Source organism: Tachypleus tridentatus, unplaced genomic scaffold, assembly GCF_004210375.1.
Source record: "Tachypleus tridentatus isolate NWPU-2018 unplaced genomic scaffold, ASM421037v1 Hic_cluster_1, whole genome shotgun sequence".
Lineage (NCBI taxonomy): Eukaryota > Metazoa > Arthropoda > Merostomata > Xiphosura > Limulidae > Tachypleus > Tachypleus tridentatus.
Window position 1 is genome coordinate 20,624,278 of NW_027467777.1, and position 16,550 is coordinate 20,640,827.

Sequence of the window (16,550 nt, forward strand, 5' to 3'; positions counted from 1 at the left end):
TTTAAAACAAGTCACCAGTGTTAAAGTCAAGGTGTCAAGCTTAGATAATTTTTTTAAAACAGGTCACCAGTGTTAAAGTCAAGGCGGCTATTTTGATGTTTTTAAAACAAGTCACCAGTGTTAAAGTCAAGGTGTCAGGCTTTGATACTTTTAAAACAAGTCACCAGTGTTAAAGTCCAGTTGTCAGGTTTGATACTTTTAAAACAGTCAGGTTACCAGTGTTAAAGTCCAGGTGTCAGGTTTGGATACTTTTTTAAAACAAGTCACCAGTGTTAAAGTCAAGGTGTCAGGCTTGGATACTATTTTTTAAAACAAGGTCTTCAGTGTTAAAATTTAAGGTGTCAGGCTTTGATACTTTTAAAACAAGTCACCAGTGTTAAAGTCAAGGTGGTCAGGCTTGGATACTTTTAAAACAGGTTACCAGTGTTAAAGTCAAGAGTGTCAGGCTTGGATACTTTTTAAAACAAGTCACCAGTGTTAAAGTCAAGGTGTCAGGCTTGGATACTTTTAAAACAAGTCACCAGTGTTAAAGTCAAGGTGTCAGGGTTGGATACTTTTAAAACAGGTCACCAGTGTTAAAGTCAAGTCAAGGTGTCAGGGTTTGATACTCCTTTTAAAAAACATTCACCAGTGTTAAGTCAAGGTGGTTTGATTTTTTAAAACAGAGTCCACCAGTGTTAAAGTCAAGGTGTCAGGCTTGGATACTTTTTTAAAACAAGTCACCAGTGTTAAAGTCAAGGTGTTGTGGGCTTGAATACTTTTAAAACAGGTCACCAGTGTTAAAGTCAAGGTGTCATTTTGATACTTTTAAACAGGTCACCAGTGTTAAAGTCAGGGTGTGATTTTGATATCTTTTTTTAACAGGTCACCAGGTGTTAAAGTCACAGTGTCAGGTTTGATACACTTTTAAAACAAGTCACCAGTGTTAAAGTCAAGGTGGTATATTTTGATACTTTTTTTAAAAACAAGTCACCAGTGTTAAAGCAAGTCCAGGGTGTCAGGGCTTGGATACTTTTTAAAACAAGTCACCAGTGCAATAGTCAAGGTGTCAGGCTTGGATACTTTTAGGCTCAAGTCACCAGTGTTAAAGTCAAGGTGTCAGGCTTGGATACTTTTTTTTAAAACAAGTCACCAGTGTTAAAGTCAAGGTGTCAGGCTTGGATAATTTTTTAAAACAGGTCACCAGTGTTAAAGTCATGTCAGGCTTGATACTTTTTTTAAACAGTCACCAGTGTTAAAGTCAAGGTGTCAGGGCTTGATACTTTTAAAACAAGTCACCAGTGTTAAAAGCCATATGTCAGGTTTGATAATTTTAAAAACAGGTCACCAGTGTTAAAGTCCAGGTGTCAGGGTTTGATACTTTTAAAACACCAGTAAGTCAAAGTCATATGTCAGGTTTTGATATTCCTTTTAAAAACAAGCACCACCAGTGTTGTGTCATATGTCAGGTCTTGGATACTTTTAAAACAGGTCACCAGTGTTAAAGTCTAGGTGTCAGGGTTTGATACTTTTAAAACAAGTCACCAGTGTTAAAGTTTAAGGTAAATTGTATTTGATACTTTTAAAACAAGTCACCAGTGTTAAAGTCAATAAGTGTCAGGGTTTGATACTTTTAAAACAAGTCACCAGTGTTAAAGTCAAGTGTCAGCTTTGATATCTTTTAAAACAGGTTACCAGTGTTAAAGTCCAAGGTGTCAGGCTTGGATAATTTCTTTTAAAACAGATCACCAGTGTTAAAGTCAGGTGTGAGATTTGATACTTTTAAAACAAGGTCAGGTTATAGAAATGCTGTGTCGAGCTTGGATACTTTTGAAAAAACAAGTCACCAGTGTTAAAGTCAAGGTGTCAGGCTTGGATACTTTTAAAACAAGTCACCAGTGTTAAAAGTCAAGGTGTCAGGCTTGGATACTTTTTTTAAACAAGTCACCAGTGTTAAAGTCAAGGTGTCAGGCTTGGATACTTTTTTAAAACAAGTCACCAGTGTTAAAGTTTACAGGTGTCAGGTCTTGGAATACTTTTAAAACAAGTCACCAGTGTTAAAGTCAAGGTGTCCAGGCTTGGATTACTTTTTTAAAACAAGTCACCAGTGTTAAAGTCAAGGTGTCAGGCTGGATACTTTTGTTCAAGTCACCAGCAAAAGTGTCAATGCTGGTCATAAAACAAGTCACCAGTGTGTAAAGTCAAGGCTGCGTCAGGTTTGATACCTTTTTAAAACAAGTCACCAGTGTTAAAGTCAAGGTGTCAGAGCTTGGATACTTTTAAAACAAGTCACCAGTGTTAAGAAGTCAAGGTGTCCAGGCTTTGATACTTTTAAAAAAAGTCACCAGTGTTAAGAGTCAAGGTGTCAGGCTTGGATACTTTTAAAACAAGGTCACCAGTGTTAAAGCTTTAAAATATCATAGTCTTGGATACTTTTTTTTCAACAGGTCACCAGTGTTAAAGTCAAGGTGTCAGGGTTTGGATACTTTTTAAACAGGTTACCAGTGTTAAAGATCAGGGTGCCAGGCTTGGATACTTTTTTAAAACAGGTGTCAAGCCGGTTGTTGGGAGTCAAGGTGTCAGGTTTGGATACCTCTTTTAAAACAGGTTACCAGTGTTAAAGTCAAGGTACAGTCAGGCTTTTGATGTCCTTTTAAAACAGGTCACCAGTGTTAAAAAGTCAAAGTGTCAGAGCTTGGATACTTTTTTTTAAAACAGGTTACCGGTGTTAAAAGTCAAGGTGTCAAAGCTTGGATACTTTTTTAAAACAGGTCACCAGTGTTAAAGTCAAGGTGTCAGGTTTGGATACTTTTAAAACAGGTCACCAGTGTTAAGAGTCCAGGTGTCAAACTTGGATACTTTTAAAACAAGTCACCAGTGTTAAAAGTCAAGGTGTCAGGCTTGGATACTTTTTTAAAACAAGTTTTTCCAGTGTTAAAGTCAAGGTGTCTGGCTTGGATACTTTTTTAAAACAGGTCACCAGTGTTAAAGTCAAGGTGTCAGGTTTGGATACTTTTAAAACAAGTCACCAGTGTTAAAGTCAAGGTGTCAGGCTTGGATACTTTTTTAAAACAACAGGTTACCAGTGTTAAAGTCAAGGTGCTAGGTGTTGGATACTTTTTTAAAACAGGTCACCAGTGTTAAAGTCAAGGTGCCAGGTTTGGATACTTTTTTAAAACAGGTCACCAGTGTTAAAGTCAAGGTGTCAGGCTTGGATGCTTTTTTTAAAACAGGTTACCAGTGTTAAAGTCAAGGTGTCAGGCTTGGATACTTTTTAAAACAGGTTACCAGTGTTAAAGTCAAGGGTGTCAGGCTTGGATACTTTTTTAAAACAGGTTACCGGTGTTAAAGTCAAGGTGTTAGGCTTGGATACTTTTTTAAAACAGGTTACCGGTGTTAAAGTCAAGGTGTCAGGCTTGGATACTTTTAAAACAGGTTACCAGTGTTAAAGTCAAGGTGTTAGGCTTGGATACTTTTTTTAAAACAGGTTACCGGTGTTAAAGTCAAGGTGTCAGGCTTTGGATACTTTTTTTAAAACAAGTTACCAGTGTTAAAGTCAAGGTGTCTGAGCTTGGATACTTTTTAAAACAGAAGTGACCAGTGTTAAAGTCAAGGTGTCAAGCTTGGATACTTTTTTGAAAGAGGTTTGCCAGGTGTTTTGATAAAACCATATTAAAGTCACGTGGTCACAAACATAATAACACGTCTATGTTGAACAATACCAACATTAATGAAATATCTACAGGGTGGCCCAGTAAGTCTCTACCCATCCATATATCTTATGTATCACCTAGTGTATCTGTGTACTATCCCTCATTCTCGTTGCATAATATTAGAAGCGTACTTTATCTAAATACGCTTTTCAAATGGGCTTATATCGGCCATATTTCTTTGAAAAAGAAACAAATTTATAATACATGCGTAATTGAATGTAACATAACATATGGATGGATAGGAACTTACAGGCCACCCTGTACATTTATGTTGTTTGTTGTTTTGAGTTTTTAATTTCGCGCAAAGCTACATGGGGGCTATCTGCGACTACACTTAAATAACCATAGTTCACTAAACTATCACTAACAAAACAACGCATCTGATTAACGTTAGCTTAGATACCCGATACCTGGCCCATTTTGGCTAGCTTATTTGTTGTTAAGCCACAATGGGCTTTATTGTACTGTGCCCACCACAGGTATTGAAACTTGAAGTTGGATGGTAAAGTGCGAAAGCAGTGACGTATATTGAAGAGTTGGCCACAGTAACAAAGTAAAGTTTCCTTAGTCATGTTGTGAAACTTACAAATCCTCGAAACTTAGTGCTAACTGACTGAAAAAACATGCAATCTACAAAGTTAGAGTATGTTTTATTCAAACGATTTTGAGCCTCAACATGTCGCTACAGTTTATGTCACCATGACTGAATATGTTTTTCTGACAGCCATGCATCTTGCAAAAGGTTCCGTGGTAAGGTTGTCATGTCCAAAATACAGTAGGTAATCCTTTCTGCTTTCCGTAATCTATTTAACGGATGTTTTCCTGGTGTCCTCTTGAACAGTCTGCTTGCAAAATATGTATCGGCAGTGTGTCTGGCAATTTAGCTAATATGTATTATTACAGAATAACTCAAATATTCGTTATACTTTCCAGCTGTTTGTAGAATGTGATGGAAGAGCTTTTGTAGACATGACTTTTATCACTATTCCAGAACGAGTCCTATTTTGATTAGGCTGTGTACGTTTGTTTGAGACACGTGGATGGTCTTTGCTATTAACCTTTTTACTCGTTCATTGTCATGTTTCAAAATACTGTACTTCGCTAGTCACGGTTGGAGTACGACTTGTTGAACTCCAATTTCTGGATGGCTCTGAAACCCTAAATTGATCCATATTCGTATGTTTTCAAATGCCGTTGAGTACAATAGATATCATAGTCTTGGAAATACCAAATTTCCAATCCTGATATCTGCTTGTGATCTGACATTTTCGATTGTAACAGATATTTGTGATCTAAGTGCCAAACAAAGACAAAATGTAGTTCCGATACACGACCATTTATCGCAGCTTTGTATCCTCCATTGTTGTAATATGCTAATCCACACATTCAAAAGCGTTTTAATATAACTCTCTATAGTTATTATATGCAAAAATCATATACATTTTGTGGCAAGAACAAATCATGTTACTTCACTGAGATATGTTTTTTTATAAAGCGTCCTAAGTATTATATTACATAAAGATCAGGTTTGAACTTAACGTTACTTGGATTCTAACATAGTTCACACGTCTAAGTCCATGTTCTAACAGTTTTGACATGACGACAAGAGTGTCGTGTGTACAGTGTGACTGTATTTACTAAAAATAATTAGGATATAATAGCCTAAAAGAAATATTTTAATAATTTACACAGCGCATCAAACGGAAATTGTTAAATCACGTTTGTCCTTTAACTGTTCTTTTATACCATCAAATAGAAAGAGAAGTAAAATATTTAGAGTTCAGATTTTTCAATAATAAATCTCTTGAAGAAAGAGGTGTTCTTAAAGATTTATCAACACACGTCAAGTTTTCTTGTGGCGTCAAGGGGTTTGTTTAATTGAATCCGCCGACACTAGGTGAGACAAAAAGAAAGACTAAGCGGAAGCCGTTAGATCAGGTGGCCTGAGAACAAACTGTAATCTTTCCCCAGATCTCCAACCGTCACCTGGAGTAGCGGATCGATACACGGGTGATTTATGACGAGACGGATAACGATGTTTTCACTATATGATCCTCCGCACACTACTGGACGTACAGTTTAAACGTCGTTTGTCAACCGTCTACAGAGCTCTTTAACCGCCAACGTCTAATTTTACTCGGGTCTCTAATATGCTACATAATGACTTGGCTATTTAGCAGGGACTTTGAGAAAGAACATAAGCACGCACTAATTCTTATGATATCCTTTATATTAACGGCAGCGCCTCATAACGGTCCAAATATATGTCCATCAAACAGACAACTTCTCAAGGAATAACGTTTATAGTTGATATAAACCTCTTAAGCAAAGCATTAAAAAAAAAGACATTTATTTTATATAACGAGTGAAATTATGCAAGATCGTGACGGTTGAGAAGCGAGTTGGATGGTTGGGTTTCATCTGACGATTTCTAGTTTTATAGAACGTTTGATACAGTAAATTATTTTCGTCAATAAATGTCTAGTGTAATTTCAAGTTTCATGGCATTGGAATGTGTACAGTTAAACCATACGGCGCTTATCCAGGGGAACCAGTTTATTTTATAGTTCTGATTTACATTCGAAGTTCTAAGAAAATATAAAAACAAGAAAGAGTGCGAAAGTATAATACTAAATTAGTAACAGTTCATAGCACGTGGTGTCGCCTAGCGTTTAGAGCCACATTTATCGACTCTGAACAATTTTCATAATATACAGAAAAGTATGCGCCTCCTATTCATTGTACCTTATTCTACAATATTCAAATACAAGAACAAAGGAAAACTAGCGATACAGAAAGCTGTGCAATTTGAGACGTTTCAGTGGTTATGTTAGTGCATAATAAATTGTTTGTTTGTTTTTAAACACAGAGATAACTTAAACGATTTGTGCTCTAACCTTCGCATGCCCGTCGCACCAAACATGCTCGCCCTTTCAGTCGTGGGGGCGTTATAATGTGCAATCAATCTCACTATTCGCTGGTAAAAGAGTAGCCTAAGAGTTGGCGGTGGGTGGTGATGACTAGCTGCCTTCCCTCTAGTCTCACACTGCTAAATTAGGGACGGCTACCGCAGTTAGCCCTTGTGTAGCTTTGAACGAAATTCAGAAACAAAGAAACAAAACCCTCCGCAGGTATCCAGCCCCGAATTTTAACGCTATAAATCCTCGTTGATTGGCATAAAATGTGTGGAAAAGCACCTGAATTGCAGGTTAATTTGTTTTTATTACATTCATCTGAATGCGTCCATTTTGGATTAAAAATCAAAGGTGTGTAAATAGTATCTTCTTATATCTGTCCTTTGTCTGCTACAAGCTGAGAGACCATTCACTCAATAGTCCAGCCCAACTGTAAAATTATGGTATTACATAAAGGCCTCTTCGACAGAGGCTTGTAGCAGACAAAGGATAGATATGAAATGACATTCTACATGTTTGTTATTTCGAATCAAAATTAATCTAGAGTAGGTAAATTAAAGGGAACGAATAAAATAACAACAAAAATATCAAATGTTTGCGCTATTTTCAATCCAATATTTATAGACCGATTTTATCCATTGTTTTGCCACTTGTGGCAATCATTGACAGTGGAAGATAATATCTTCCATGTGTCAAGTCAACACTTTTAATTTGTGGTAAACAGTGAGAGTAAATCATCCAGTGTATGATGTGAAACTGGTCTCTTACATCGTAACCACCATTTAGCAGTGAATGCTTTCATTGTTTCTAGGTCCCATAGTTGTTTACAATATTTTATGTTAAGTATTGTCAACAGAACTTGACATGCCAGTTATAGTATTCTGTTGGGTTTTGTTTTATGGAACTACTATATTCTGGAGTTTCCAACAATAACCATGGATGATATGACACAAATTTATATTATTACTGTTAAAAATTTACCTGTTAAAAAGAGAACATACTAAAAATAACGGGCTAACACGAAACGGTTTTACGAGAAGCAAACGCTTTAGGAAGACAAAATGTATCTGGAACAGTGACGGGGAGAGATTCGAACCTAGAACCCCATTTCTCTATTATTCCAGAGAATAAAATAGAGCCAATTACGACGATGCTTCATTTAGGTAGGAACCAAATTAAAAAACAAATAGAAAGAGGTGTTATTTTCTTTACACGAAAATCGCAAGATAATTATTCCCACTGGAACATTATTTTTGTTTGTTTTAGAATTTCGCGCGAAGCTACTCGAGGGCTATCTGCGCAATCTTTTCCTAATTTAGCAGTGTAAGACTAGATGGAAGGCAGCAAGTCATTACCACTCACCGCCGACTCTTGGGCTTCTCTTTTACCGAAGAATAGGGGGATTGACCGTCACATTATAACGCCACCACGGCTGAAAGGGCGAGCATGTTTGGTGCAAAGGGGATTCGAACCCGCGACCCTCTTATTTCGAGTCGAACGCCTTAACCCATCTGGCCATACCGGTAAATAAACCTAACCCAAAACCGCTAATGTTAGTGTATATTATATTTCTCAAGGCAGTCGTCACGATGTCTGACTGATCTAAAATGCTCCAGCCTGGCCAGGTGGTTAAGGCACTTGACTTGTAATCTAAGGGTCACGGGTTCGAATCCCGTCACACCAAACATGCTTGCCCTTTCAGCCGTGGGGGCGTTATAATGTGAGGGCTAATCTCATTATTCGTTGATAAAAGAGTAGCTCAAGAGATGGCGGTGAGTGGTGATGAATAACTGCCTTCCCTGTAGTCTTAAACTGCTAAATTAGGGACTGTTAGCGCAGGTAACATTCGTGTAGCTTTGCGCGAAATTTGAAACAAATCAAACCTGATCTAAAATAATCATAAGAAAGGAACATTTCCATTTAACCTTTCAAACTCAAATTAAACTAATTTTATGTCTTTGTTATAAAATCGTTATTTTATTCCTAGAAATAAGCCGATTCGAAGCTAATCTTTCATAATGATTAGAACGTATTATTTTGTATATTTAATGAACTGTTCTAAATGAAAACATAAGTTCGCATCAGGTACGAATGTCCGTGTGATGTTCGGATGGGAATTGTTGTTACAGTCGGTGCCAGTTATCATCAGCTTAGCTAGTTCGAGTATTATAGGACTTGTTAACCAGTGGAGTGGGCTGAGACAGTTTAATTATGTGTCTCGAATGTTTTGTTGTAAAGGAAAATTGGTTCGAAACAACCTTCCTTCTATTTAAGGTTCGAGTTGTTGAAAATAATTAATTTCACCCGTTGTCGAGATCCGAAATTACATAAAAACAAAATCGACTTGAAATTAAATTCATCGTTTCAATAGTTGGTTACTAATATTACACAAACTTGTCTTTGCACGTGTTTTATTCTAAAGATTTACATTTATTCATCAAGCACTGCAGAAAATAACGTAATTATTCTACAGCGCTCTCTGGTAGCATCATTTGTTATATTCTTAAACGCGATGAATGTAATTGTTTTTTTTTTTTAATTTCGTACAGAGCTACACGAGGGCTATATGCGCTAACCGTCCCTAATTTAGCGGTGTAAAACTAGAAGAAAGACAGCTAGTCATTACCACCCACCGCCAACTCCTGGGCTACTTTTACCAACGAATAGTGGGATTGACAATCACTTTATAACGTCCCCACGGCTGAAAGAGCGAGATTGTTTTGGAGTGACGGGGATCCGAACCTGCAATTGAATGTAATGAAATCTGAAACAATAACATTTTTAGGCTACTACGCGCAACACAAATTCGTAGACTACGCTATTTTAACATTTAATTTTAAACAATGCTGCGTACGACATACAAAGTTTCTTGTTAAAATCTATATTTAAATGTGTTTTTTAAATATTTACTTTTAAACTAACAAATTAACTCATATATAATATTAAAGTTTGATTTATATTTGATTCTAAACTTACTGACATAAATTCATAAAATAATAGTTCAACATAGATTTGAATGCAAATCAATAAACGAGATGGGTCTTTGACCCATGACTTGGATAAGAGAACACATAAGCAACACCCGTCTTACATATATTAGGTTGTTATATGGAATTTGTTTTCTTTAACACAAAGCTACACAATGACCTCTCTACCCTCTGTCCACTGCGGGAACTCGAACTCTGGAATTTAGAACTTTTCTCCGAAACCGCTGACCCATCAAGACGATGCATCGTTTTGTGAGCGAGGCCCGGCATGGCCTTATGGTTTGGGAACAATAATAATATCACTAGAAAATCTCGTAATCTGAGGGTCGCGGGCTCAAATCCCCGTCACACCAAATATGTTTACCCTTTCAGGCGTAGGGAGGTTATAATGTGTCGGCCAATCCCACTATTTGTTGGTAAAAGAGTAGCCCAAGAGGTGGTGGTGAGTGGTGATGACTAGCTGCCTTCCCTCTTGTCTTACACTGCTAAATTAGGAACGGCTAGCCCTGATATCCCTCGTCTAGCTTGCGCGAAATTCAAAAAAATTTTGTGACCGTGAATGATTACTAAGAAAAGAAATGAAAAACTAACCAATTAAAAGTAAATGTATAACAATTAAAAGTAAATGTATAACAATTAAAAGTAAATGTGTAACAATTAAAAGTAAATGTATAACCATTTAAAGTAAATGTGTAACAATTAAAAGTAAATGTATAACAATTAAAAGTAAATGTGTAACAATTAAAAGTATATGTATAACAACTAAAAGTAAATGTGTAACAATTAAAAGTAAATGTATAACAAATAAAAGTAAATGTGTAACAAGTAAAAGTAAATGTATAACAATTAAAAGTAAATGTGTAACAATTAAAAGTAAATGTATAACAATTAAAAGTAAATGTGTAACAATTAAAAGTAAATGTATAACAATTAAAAGTAAATGTGTAACAATTAAAAGTAAATATGTAACAATTAAAAAGTAAATGTGTAACATTTTTGTCCACAACAGAATATTTCTTGAGAAACAATTAGAAAAATGGAAACAATATTCAAAGAAAGAAAAAAACAACCTTCAGACGTTTTGAACTTTGCAAATCAAATAAACACAACATAACCAAAGAAAACTCTCTAGCTACTAACTAGGGAAACAAATATAAACAATCGCAAAATCAAAGAATCCCTACTTATACAGCAACTAAAATCAAAATTAAACCAATATAAAGAAACATCCTTATACCTATACGCATTGTTCCCCGCTGGTACGGCGGTAAGTCTACGGATTTACAACGCTAAATTCAACGGTTCGATTCCCTTGGTGGACTCAGCAGATAGCCCAATGTGGCTTTGCTATAAGAAAACACACATATACCATATTAATTAATAACCTAACATCCAGCTGCAACGCCCACTACATTTCCGTATCCGTTATATTATTGTCCCTTAGGCCTGTGCCCAGCAACGTTCAATTACAAACTCTGTCTTTGTTAACCTAAAGGTGACCTAGGAAGGTCGAAACGTTGTTCTCTGCTTTATTACTAAAAGTGTTAACACCTATACCAGCCGTCCTGAGGTACACAGATATGTGCTCCAAGGAATCAAACCGTATTTAAAAGCGTTCAGTACTGACACTCAGCAGCAAGCCTGAGGGCTTGTAAAACTAAAAGTCAGATTCGATGTCCTGGTGCACAGCGTGCACATCGCGTAATATTAAGTTTCACCCGTGTGAGAAAAAAAAAACATCGTTTGTTTCGTTTTAATGACTCCCCACTGCGCAGATAAGGTAACTTAAGTTTCACACTAAAGCAACGGCATTTGGGGTTTTTGTATTTATGGCAACATTACTACAAATATTTACCGCCATTCGAACCGTCGAACTGCAGACAAGTTCCCAGTAGCAACCTACCCGTGTTGCCATTACAACGCACTCACAGCTTAAAGAACGGGGAACAGATAGAGAGCTTTACCATAGGGTTAATAGTCTGTATTTTAATGACTTAACAGAAAAATATTTTGTAAGCTTTTGATTTAAATTAGTGAAATTAAGATAAGGAAAACAGCAGTCATGTTGTTTCTCATGAAAGTAAAATAGTCCAGAAGGTGGCAAATATTCTCAGATTAGCTCACCAGCAAAAAGCCAGCTTTAGCTATAATATTCAGATTAGCTCACCAGCACAAAGCCAGCTTTAGCTATAATATTCAGATTAGCTCACCAGCACAAAACCAGCTTTAGCTATAATATTCTCAGATTAGCTCACCAGCACAAAGCCAGCTTTAGCTATAATATTCAGATTAGCTCACCAGCACAAAGCCAGCTTTAGCTATAATATTCAGATTAGCTCACCAGCACAAAACCAGCTTTAGCTATAATATTCTCAGATTAGCTCACCAGCACAAAGCCAGCTTTAGCTATAATATTCAGATTAGCTCACCAGCACAAAACCAGCTTTAGCTATAATATTCAGATTAGCTCACCAGCACAAAGCCAGCTTTAGCTATAATATTCAGATTAGCTCACCAGCACAAAACCAGCTTTAGCTATAATATTCAGATTAGCTCACCAGCACAAAGCCAGCTTCAGCTATAATATTCAGATTAGCTCACCAGCACAAAACTAGCTTTAGCTATAATATTCAGATTAGCTCACCAGCAAAAAACCAGCTTTAGCTATAATATATGACTTTATCAAATCAACTTTATCTTTCATTTCAGCTCTCGGAGGTCAATCGGAAAATTCTTTTGAGCCGGAATTTGCCGAACCGATCCCGAACATAACTGTTTCAGCCGGAAGAGATGTGAGCATTCCTTGCGTAGTGGACCACTTGGGATCTTACCGGGTGAGTTCATTTATTACCTGTTCTGTCGCTCAACAATAGCGGAGTTGTAAAACAGTGTATGAAAATAAAAATATTTTAATTATTTTTCACGAACAACAAAGGTATTGTTTTCACTCTTGTGTGTGTGTGTCTAGAAACACGACAGGAAATTGGTTTTATCGTGTGTGTGTGTTGGGTGAAAACACTACAAGCGAACCATGTTCACTCGTGTGTGTGGAAACACAGCGAAGATTTTGTTTTGTGTGTAAACACGGTGAGGTCATTGCTTTCACTGTGTAAGAAGATTGTTTTCTTCTGAGTTCAATCAAATTTGGGTCAAGGACTGATTGTCTCTGAGGAAACTCTAGACTTACATACAAAAGCTTTATGTGATTTCGACCAGTAATAAACAAAATCTTACATAATTTTCAACTAATATATTAGAGGGTTGTAGTTTATTTGTTTCAAATTCGCGCAAAGCTACACGAGGGCTAACTATGACGGTCATCTATAATTCAGCAGTGATAGACTAGATTAAAGGAAACTAGTGAATATCACTCACCACCAACTCTTAGACTATTCCTTTGCCAACAAACAGGTGGATTGACAGTTTCTTTATAACGTTCTCATGGCTGAAAGGGCGAACATATTCAGTTGACCGGGATTCGAACAAGTGACTCTCAAAATGCGAATCAAACATCCAAACCAACAGACCAGTCCGGGTCTTATAATAGAAGGGGAGAAAGTTAGCCAACCATGTTTACTGCCAACTTTTTGGCTGACTTAATGGAATAGTGGGATTTTCCTGTCTTGGTCACAGACACACATGCGGCCTTGAAGCGTAGGGCGCATTTATATGACAACGGGTCTTTAACCATAAATCTTTGGAATCACAGTCTTGAGATACTAATACCTTCGGAATTTCATAAAAAAACGGCAGAATAATTTAAATTAACTACCGTTTGATTGTATGTTCACTGTTCTTTTTTACATTCTATGAGTAAATAGGTTTTATATTAAAAATATTATTTCTTTTGTTCACTAAAGAAATGAAAATATTCATTTATTATAATTAACACAACCTTAGTTCATACTCTGGTAGAAACTTTTCTTGCAGTTAATAACATGAATAACGCCTCAACCATTATTATTTATCCCAGCAAGCCGGGTGAGTTCTGATATTATGCGAAAGGCCTCGTGGACTCTTAAGTATAGACGTAGTTTGAATAAAATATTATTAGAGGCCCGGTATGGCCAGGTGATTAAGGCACTCGACTCACAATCCAAGGGTCACGGGTTTGAATCCCCGTCACACCAAAAATAGTCGCCTTTTCAGCCGTGGGAGCGTTATAATGTGAAGGTGAATCCCACTATTTGTTGATAAGAGAGTAGCCCAAGAGTTGGCGGTGGGTGGTGATAACCAGCTGCCTTCCCTCTAGTCTTACACTGCTATATTAGGGACGGCTAGCGCAGATAACCCTTGAGTAGCTTTGCACGAAGTTCAAAACAAACCGATCCATATTATTAGGTACTATTCTCTGCTTATACTTGTGGGTTTTAAATTGCACATTTGTAGCTATAAGTGCTTTCCACACAAGCAAAATAATGTTTAGAAATGTTAAATCATATCTTAAACAGAGGTGGAAATTTATGTCTATTAGGTAACCAGACCTAACGAGGCCAAACGGCGTGGGTGTCGTCATTGTGAAACATTAAGATAGTAACAAGAGGATAATTTGATGTAACGGTAACAAAGATAAAATTAATGGTGAGATGTTTAGAGGCCTCTGACTACAGGGAGATGTTTACAGTGAGATACACAGATATCTATGTCTTAAAAAGTAAGGTAATTACAATGAGACATACAGATACTCATGGTTCAGATAGAAAGATGTTTACAGTATCGTATAAGGTACCCATGCCTTAGATAGAAAGATGTTTACATTTGTAAAGTGTGTTTAGAATGTAGATCTTCTCTGACAGAAACTTGCATAGTGTGTTTAGAATGTAGATCTTTACTAATAGAAACTTGTAAAATGTGTTTAGAATGTAGATCTTCCATGACAAAAACTCGTAAAGTGTGTTTAGAATGTAGATCTTCTCTAACAAAAACTTGTAAAGTGTGTTTAGAATGTAAATCTTCTCTAACAGAAACTTGTAAAGTGTGTTTAGAATGTAGATTTTTTCTGACAAAACTTGTATAGTGTGTTTAGAATGTAGATTTTCCCTGACAAAACTTGTATAGTGTGTTTAGAATGTAGTTCTTCACCAATAGAAACTTGTAAAATGTGTTTAGAATGTAGATCTTCTCTAACAGAAACTTGTAAAGTGTGTTTAGAATGTAGATTTTTTCTGACAAAACTTGCATAGTGTGTTTAGAATGTAGATCTTCTCTGACAGAAACTTGCATAGTGTGTTTAGAATGTAGATCTTTACTAATAGAAACTTGCATAGTGTGTTTAGAATGTAGATCTTTACTAATAGAAACTTGCATAGTGTGTTTAGAATGTAGATTTTTTCTGACAAAACTTGTAAAGTGTGTTTAGAATGTAGATCTTCTCTGACAGAAACTTGCATAGTGTGTTTAGAATGTAGATCTTTACTAATAGAAACTTGCATAGTGTGTTTAGAATGTAGATTTTTTCTGACAAAACTTGTAAAGTGTGTTTAGAATGTAGATCTTCTCTGACAGAAACTTGCATAGTGTGTTTAGAATGTAGATCTTTACTAATAGAAACTTGTAAAGTGTGTTTAGAATGTAGATTTTTTCTGACAAAACTTGTAAAGTGTGTTTAGAATGTAGATCTTCTCTGACAGAAACTTGCATAGTGTGTTTAGAATGTAGATCTTTACTAATAGAAACTTGTAAAGTGTGTTTAGAATGTAGATTTTCCCTGACAAACCTTGTATAGTGTGTTTAGAATGTAGATCTTTACTAATAGAAACTTGTAAAGTGTGTTTAGAATGTAGATTTTTTCTGACAAAACTTGTAAAGTGTGTTTAGAATGTAGATCTTCTCTGACAGAAACTTGCATAGTGTGTTTAGAATGTAGATCTTTACTAATAGAAACTTGCATAGTGTGTTTAGAATGTAGATCTTCTCTGACAGAAACTTGCATAGTGTGTTTAGAATGTAGATCTTTACTAATAGAAACTTGTAAAGTGTGTTTAGAATGTAGATTTTTTCTGACAAAACTTGTATAGTGTGTTTAGAATGTAGATCTTCACTAATAGAAACTTGTAAAATGTGTAAAACTTGTAAAATGTTTCTTACAGACAAACTGGTCCATAACATATAATACGACAGACTGTTTGATATACAAAGAAAACCAAAAAGACAAACACAAACACAAACAAACTGGTGGATCGTTTAGTTACAACAACTAAACTGAAACATCATAATTGTAGGCCCAAGTATTAATGTATTAGTGCGTGTTTGTAGGTTACAAACTAATTTATTTCTAGTTTTAATCACCAAATCCTAATACCTAAATTACGTTTTCTCACTGGAGAGCTGATCGATTAAAATAATTTTCTTAAATTATAGTGGCGCCATCTAGTGAACGTATATTTTATAATGTGCTGAGTTGCATCCACGTGCTGGTTTAAAGATGCAGCTAAGCTATGTGAATTTTATATCATTTTGCAATTACTTTAAACAAAATATTATTTTCTGTACTATAACTAATTATAGGGTTATATTAAAGTTATGAAAGTATTCAGGAAATATTGTTTTCTTTTAAAATATCCAACATAATACACATACGTATGTATTGAGCACCACAACACGAAATTGTTTCTTTATTAAATATATTTGATGAAAATGTATGGTTTCTCCTGTATCCGAATTTTAAATTATATTCTTATCAACCTTTCTTTGAAAGCAAATGTCCAATGACTGTATGTACTTAGCTGACGAATCGATTAGGTGAAACCTAACAAGTAATCTTATTTTACCCTGAGGTAGTTCATAGTTAGCCATAAGGTATACCACAAATCATAATATTATTATTTTAAATTAACTCTTGCACGACGTTCTCTACTGATATTTAACAAGACCAATATTTCGCTGTTCTATCAGTTAATGGCTGCACATTTCTCTGAATAGACTGAAATTTTAACTTGAAATTGTTGAGAGATAAT

General features: G+C 35.8%; 1 pseudogene across 1 annotated transcript in view; it reads left to right on the forward strand.

The window, feature by feature from the left end:
* Positions 1 to 16,550, forward strand: part of LOC143241699 (neurotrimin-like) — a 64,879-nt pseudogene that overhangs the window by 6,576 nt on the left and 41,753 nt on the right. Inside the window, exons 2-3 of the transcript XR_013022262.1 lie at positions 2,477 to 2,562; positions 12,242 to 12,428. The product of XR_013022262.1 is annotated as a neurotrimin-like (transcript). The remainder of the gene's footprint in view (positions 1 to 2,476; positions 2,563 to 12,241; positions 12,429 to 16,550) is intronic.